The 7,170-nt window shown below is 47.0% G+C and overlaps 1 protein-coding gene across 1 annotated transcript in view; it reads left to right on the forward strand.

The window, feature by feature from the left end:
• Positions 1-7,170, forward strand: part of LOC121273271 (protein Wnt-6-like) — a 76,761-nt gene that overhangs the window by 50,594 nt on the left and 18,997 nt on the right. The window lies entirely within an intron of this gene.

Below are 7,170 nucleotides of genomic sequence, written 5' to 3' on the forward strand. Positions count from 1 at the left end.
AATTACTGATAGGATTTGAGAGAGAACTTGTTCCCTCCTTTTTCTCTCCCCCCCCCCACCCCCCCTCCTCTCATACACACAACAAAAAAGTTTTGCTTGGGTGGGGGGGGCGAATCTTGACTGGAACAGGTAGCTTTTTCCGATGTCCCGGGGTCGCCTGCAAACTGATCACACCAGCTTCATAAACAGCTGCTTCTTATAAGTTTGTGGGGAGAGGTTTTCGGGAAAAAAAAGAGAGTGGCGGACAAGCCTCGGAGTTGAGAGGAACAATGGGGTGAAGCGACACATTCTTCCCTTATTGCCTGCGCGATCAGACCCGAGACCTGTCCATCAATCTGTCCATCAGCCGCCGCCTGAAAGACAGCAGATTAAAACGGTTAATGCCCATGTAAAAGCACCACAACCCTATTGTTCAATACCTTTTGGGGACCGCCAAACCAGCCACGACTATGTAACCCTGTGTTAACAATTCCCCAGCAATCAGCCTCATTAATTACCACATTAAGACAGAGGTTTCTTCAAATAAGATCCATTGAATCTCATTTGTAGATGAGCAGGGCACAGTGGCAGGGCGGGCTTCCTAGGGAATCTCTGCTCGCTTTGCTTCCTACGCTGTTAATATCATGTTTCAAACTGTGGCTCACATTAACTGGCCGCCAGATCGTGGGGTTTAAATGACTCCCTGACGCTTGCGGATTGAAGTTCCCTCAATGCCATCCTCAGTTTGTTCGAGTTGTCACAGGGCGAGCCAGTTCGCTCTGTTTTCTTTCAGACGCAACTCGCGTTTGAGTAATATGTTTGTGTTTTTTTTGTGTGTGTGTACGATGACAAACAAGCAGAGCAGCCATTCCCCGCCCCCTTCATTCAATCCCATAATGTCACCGAGCAGAATGTACACCCTGGAACATATCGATATGTAATGGCCCAATGCATTGCCACCGTGTCTGTGCTAAAGTCTATGTTTCTCATCCGCATTTCCACAAAATACATGTGGTTAAAATGCTCCACATTGTACAATGTTAGCAAGCAGCCTTCCTCGTTGTGCCCACCCAGTTCGGGTTAATGACTGGGATTTTCCACAAGTTGTGAAGCTGCAAATATTTGACTGAAAATCCAGAATCCCGTCCCCCCTCTAAAAGCGAGTCACAACGCCCCACCATCTTTAATCTGTTGGTTAAATCCCCACCCCTCCCCGCAACAGCAAATGGATATTTTACCTGAGCCCTTCACTCTCCCTGCAGGCTATGATAACGGTTCCTGGTGGGTCCCTCACTCGAACTTCATGCATTAAAGGCAAACTTTGAAACAACGGGCATTATAATTGCCTACAATAGCAGTTACAGTCTATATACATATGAACATATATATTTAATATCAAAAATGCGCCCCCTTGACAAGAATGTTGAGCAAGTTTACAGAGAAAAGAAAATAGATTTGTTTAATCTATATTACACCATCACTATTTACCATAGCTCGGCGTCCTGTCAGATTAGCAATACCCGATTGTTTAAAATGTCCATTTATTGTTGCTAAGGTTGCTAAAAAGTGTCTAATACTGTATACAGACGTATCGGTTTGTGCGCCTGCTTTGGCCCTGATTATAATTGTCCTCCAGATGGCGCTCTCGGGCCGTCAGAGCAACACAGTCTCGTCAACATTGTCTTGTGTCAAATTCGAGATTGCTTCTCCCATGAAAGGGAAACGCCTGCCATTCGCGAGGACATGAAAAGTGAAAAATCAGAGGCAATTTCACATGATTGGGATGTGCAAAATCGGTGGAGTTGTGTCGCTTCAAACCAAAAACAGGTCACTGTAGAAACTGTCAAGGGACAGAGATCGATATTAAACAAGAAAATGCAAACACTTTCCTCAGTTTGTTAAATACATCCCTGATCTACATGGAATATTTAAAATGATTAAGAGTAATATTTGAATGTTCCCTGATGGGGGAGCTTATGTCATATTTCCAGAACACACGATGTTTGATAAGTGTTCCCGTGCATTCCGGATTTGCCACAATCATGTGGCTTTATCTCCTGTTTTACCGAATATGATGTGACAGCTTTTGCAAGTTTGCAAGAGAGATTTCGTTGAACACGAGGAAGTGACTTTGCTACAGGTCCTACAGTTATTTCGAGAAATGCAGCGTTTAAAATGGGCTCTACATGAATGGTTGCCGCCTGATAAACTCGTTCCAGTTCTCTCGTCTAGCAGGAAGACTTCGATAACTTCGATAACTCTCTTGTGCCTGCGGTACCCCTGCCTTGTCAAACCACAAAGGCAATTCTCCTTCACCCAAACTACCTCTTGTGTAGCGTCCTGTTCATAAGTGGCACCGAGTGCTCGTTCCTGTATGGGGTACTGCAGTTTTCCTTTGCTCTAATGCAGGGTGTTATTTGTCTGCCGGACAGAGGCAATGCTGCTAAGAGATAAAACGCTTCATTGTTTCTCAGTTACCTTTCCACAGAATCCTTACAGTGCAGAAGGAGGCCATTCAAAAGCCCATCGAGTCTGCACTGGCTCTCTGAAAGAGCATTCTATCTAATCCCATCCCCGTAACCTTGCACATTCTCTCTTTTCAGGTAGCAATCCAATTCCCTTTTGAATACCTCGATCAAACCTGCCTCCCTCCTCTCAGGAAATTCGTTCCAGACTCCAGCCACCCTCTTAGTGATTCCACCCCCCCCCCCCCCACCCCCATCACTATTACTCCTTTTTCCAATTATTTTGTTGCTCCCTTGAGCTGGTCCGAAAAGGGTGGGCGCCAGGTGCCCTGCACAACCTGAGCAGCAATGTCTACTTATCCAGCACTTCCCGATGGATAAAATGAAATTGGGATATGATTGGGGTGGGATTGTTGGAAACAGGACAGCCTTTACCTGCCAACGAATTCGGGGTCGCCTCCTTCACAAGCCGGCGCTGCTAATCCCTCAGTCATACTTTACAAGTGATATTAGTAATTCACGTCTTTCTTGGTACATAACCCGCCTTCTCTCTCACACGCTCTACTCTAGGGCAGTGATACTGTATAACCTGTGCGTATATTGACCCCCCGGTTAGCCTGTACCCACTCTGGTACCATTTCTATAGCAGCCTACAGTGAACATTGTCTGCAGCCCCGGCAGATAGTCAACTTTCTGATATGATATAACGGTGAATTCTGTGACACTTTATCGTGTAACTCCGTACTTTCATTGATGACTGGATTCAGACAGCATCGTGCAGATTCGGACAGCGTTGTGCAGATTCGGACAGCGCTGTGCAGCTTCGGACAGCGTTGTGCAGATTCGGACAGCGTTGTGCAGATTCAGACAGCACTGTGCAGATTCGGACAGTGTTGTACAGATTCGGACAGCGCTGTGCAGCTTCGGACAGCGCTGTACAGATTCGGACAGCGTTGTACAGATTCGGACAGCGCTGTACAGATTCTGACAGCGTTGTGCAGATTCGGACAGCGTTGTGCAGATTCAGACAGCACTGTGCAGATTCGGACAGCGTTGTACAGATTCGGACAGCGTTGTACAGATTCGGACAGCGTTGTGCAGACTTAATGGAGCATTCCTGACCTTACACACATTTTGCTGGCTGCCCACACAGTTTGATACAGTTTCCATATTGAATCAGCCTCTTCAGTGTGGGACTTTTAACGAAAATTCACTGACAAAAGAACATAAGAACTAGCAGCAGGAGTAGGCCATTCAGCCCCTCAAGCCTGCCCTGCCATTCAATAAGATCATTGCTGATCTGCCCCAGGCCTCAACTCCTCCTTGGTGCCAGCTCCTCACAACCCTCAACTCCCCAATATTTCAAAAATCTATCTACCTCCTCTTTAAATACTTTCATTAATCTAGCCTCCACAAACCTCTGAGGTAGAGAATTCACTACCCTCTGAGAGAAGAAATTCCTTGGCATCTCAGTTTTAAATGAGTGCCCCCTCATTCTGTAACTATGTCCCCTAGTTCGAGAATCTCCCACTAGTGGAAACATGAAAGAACGATGAGCCTGTAGGGGAGGAAGCGATGTGATTCAAGGATTCTTCGAGCAGGATATGATATACCATTTAACATCATCGGGTATTTGCACCCTCCCACCACCAACCCCCCCCACCCTACAGTACAGGAGTATCAGCGCCTATAGTGACATGTGTTTACAGTTCATAAGCAATTCCTAAATTGAGCAGTAATATTGTGCTGGATGTAGCCAGCCACCTTCCTGATTACGACTGAGTGCCTTGCTCGGCCATTTCAGAGGCATTTTAAGAGCCAACCACATTGCTATGGGTCTGGGGTCACGTGTAGGCCAGCAGATTGCCTACACCAGGGGTATCAGTACTGATTCTCCAGACGCTGTGGTGGGATTTGAACTCCTGCCTGTGGGTCAGGCCAAACCTCTGGATTACTAGCCTAGATTACTCTACCTGATTGATGGGCTCTGTGCGTCCTCTGGCCCTACTACCTACAATGCAGTTGCGTATCTTCAATTGTCATTTATCATTATGAACCCCTGGCTGCCGGGTGAGAGCTGTGGCCTCTCACAACCAGCTTGTTCTCCAGCCTCAGGAGGATCCTGCCCTCTCCCCCCACCCCCCTCCCACCTCCTCCCCAGCGGTGTTGGTGATAAATCCAAGTTTCCACCGCTGCCCTGGGGGCTGCAGTCTCATTCTCATTCCTGAACCCATCGCCTTTACTCTCAGTGCCCTCTCCCTCCCAGCCCGATCGCCCTGCTCACGGTGAAATGCAGGGGGTGTGAAAGCTGGGCAGCGAGTCGCCTCTTAACAGCCGACAGGCGCCCTGTGAAACACTAAGAGCCCATTGTGCTGTTTGCTGGGGTGGGATTAAGTGGAAGTGAGGAATTTCAGAGCGTCGCAGGGAAAGGGCCCGGATTTTGGCTTTCTTCACATTTCTGAAGCTCAGAATTTTGTTTTTGTGTTTTTACCAACTGTAATCTGGAGGGAGCTCGGCCGTTCCCCTCGGCTCAGTCATGCACATAAACCAATTTACCTTTCAATCCGTTCAGGGACCCCCTTTGTAATGGGTCAGCTCTTAAAGTTCCGGGTTCAAACTAGTTTCCAACCACCCCCCACCCCCCACCACCACCACCCCGTCTTAAACAGGAGCCCATCGCAGCTGTGAATATTTCGATCTCATGAGATGAGGGTGGAATTTAATAGAATGGTTTTGCCTGTTAGATAGAGCGAGCGATTTCCGTGCCGAAATGCAGTCAATAAGTTCGTTTCAATATTAATCATGGTTTCTGAAGAAAAGTATAATTGAGAGAATACAGAACATGTTGGATATTGTCGATGGACATTTGTAACTCCGGTCTATGTACATGCGTGTTTGTCAAATATATACGTTACTGTGTGCAAAATGCATTTCAAATATGTACACTAGGATGTGCAAGTTATGCATGTATATTAAATATATACATTAGAGTGTTTTTATGTCTGGTTATCTCTATATATGTATCTCTTAATCCCCTGAAGGGTCATATTGGTCTCGAAACGTTAACTCTGTTTCTCTCCCCACAGATGCTGTTAGACCTGCTGAGTTTTTCCAGCGTTTTCTGTTTTTGTCCCTTAATCTTTGTCTTCGACCTATTGAATCTCTCTATATGACAACCCACCTTGGTCGAAGTGGCGGTTTGCCCTTTGACATGATTTTGGAGGAAGTATTTGCCGCTGATCTCTGTTTGCAGTTACTTTCACACTCAATGCGTGAATTCATTTCATCGCAAGCGAATAGATTCCTCTTAACAAAAACAAAATTACCTGGTAAAACTCAGCAGGTCTGACAGCAACTGCAGAGAGGAGCTCAGTTAATGTTTCAAGTCCGTATAACTCTTCATCAGAACTCTTCTGTTGAAGAGCCATACGGACTCGACACGTTAACTGTGCTCCTATCCGCAGATGCTGCCAGATCTGCTGAGTTTTTCCAGGTAATTTTGTTTTTGTTTTAGATTTCCAGCATCCGCAGTTTTTTGCTTTTATCTTAGATTCCCCTTAACCCGGGGGAGAGGGATGCTTGTTTGGCGAGATGGAGACTTGCCTCTGCACTATGCCTCTTTCTACCGGGAGTTATTCTGTTTGCCTCCCCTCCCAAAACTTCACTAAATCAGGATTTATTCTATTGCCAATGCCCAATCTCGAACTCTGGTCCTCCTTCGTTTGGTCGGAATTCCCTTCCCCTGTTGTTCCGAGTCAGACTCCCCGTAGAGCCAGTAACTATCCCTGGGGATAGAAGCCAAGTCTCTGGCCCCTAATTTTCATTTGTCTCCAGTTCATTCCCACTTCACTCTCAGTCCGAATGAGCAGCCCCGAGACAGTCCCCACCCACCAAGCCCCCTCTCATTGCTTGGCTGGGGGTGTGAGCGACCGCCGAGTGGCTGCTGAGCCCTCATCTCTTCCTTCACACACACACACACACACAACGAGAGAGAGAGAGAGAAAAACAAAGCTTAAAACCCACCTCCCTAATCTTTGCGGGGGATGGAGAGAGAGAGAGAGAGAGGCCATGAGTTGGGAGAGAGAGAGAGGGAGGGAGGAATTGGGTTAGGGTTAGAGTAGATCTTGCTTTCTGTACTCCATCGGCACACTTGAGCTGGGAGAGTGTGTAGAGATGCTGCCTTTCGCCGAAGCTCAGCTCCGACTCTTCTTCTGTCTCTTGTACCCTGCAAATATCATCAGTCTGTGCTGGTAAGTCGGGGAAATGGAGTCCCTGTGATGCTTGTGTTGTCTCTTCCTCTCCTCCACCCCCTCCCCAATTCGGAAAAGGCGGTTTGATCCGGGGCTGGGTTTGTAACCGACAGCGCAGAAGGTGTTTCTGAAAGAGGTCGGAGACGGACAAAGACTAGAGTGAGAAGGAGAGAGACAGAGAGAGATCATTCTGCTGACAGGCTTCCCTTGATCTCAGTTGTAAACCGCACCTGTGAGAGCTCCCAGAGAGCCGCTCTCTGACCCTTAAACCCAGCAAACACACAAATGTCCCACTGACCTGGGGAACCCCTTGTTTGATCCGATTTCTAACTCTTGTCCGTTTACTCATCACCATCTGCGTGTATTTCAAATAAGACTATAATGTCATGTCAAATAAGGTTATAGTGTCATTTCAGTACAAATTGCCTGGTACTTCTGAGTTCAATCAATTCAGTTTCCTGATAAACTTAAGCCAT

This window comes from Carcharodon carcharias, chromosome X, assembly GCF_017639515.1.
Source record: "Carcharodon carcharias isolate sCarCar2 chromosome X, sCarCar2.pri, whole genome shotgun sequence".
Lineage (NCBI taxonomy): Eukaryota > Metazoa > Chordata > Chondrichthyes > Lamniformes > Lamnidae > Carcharodon > Carcharodon carcharias.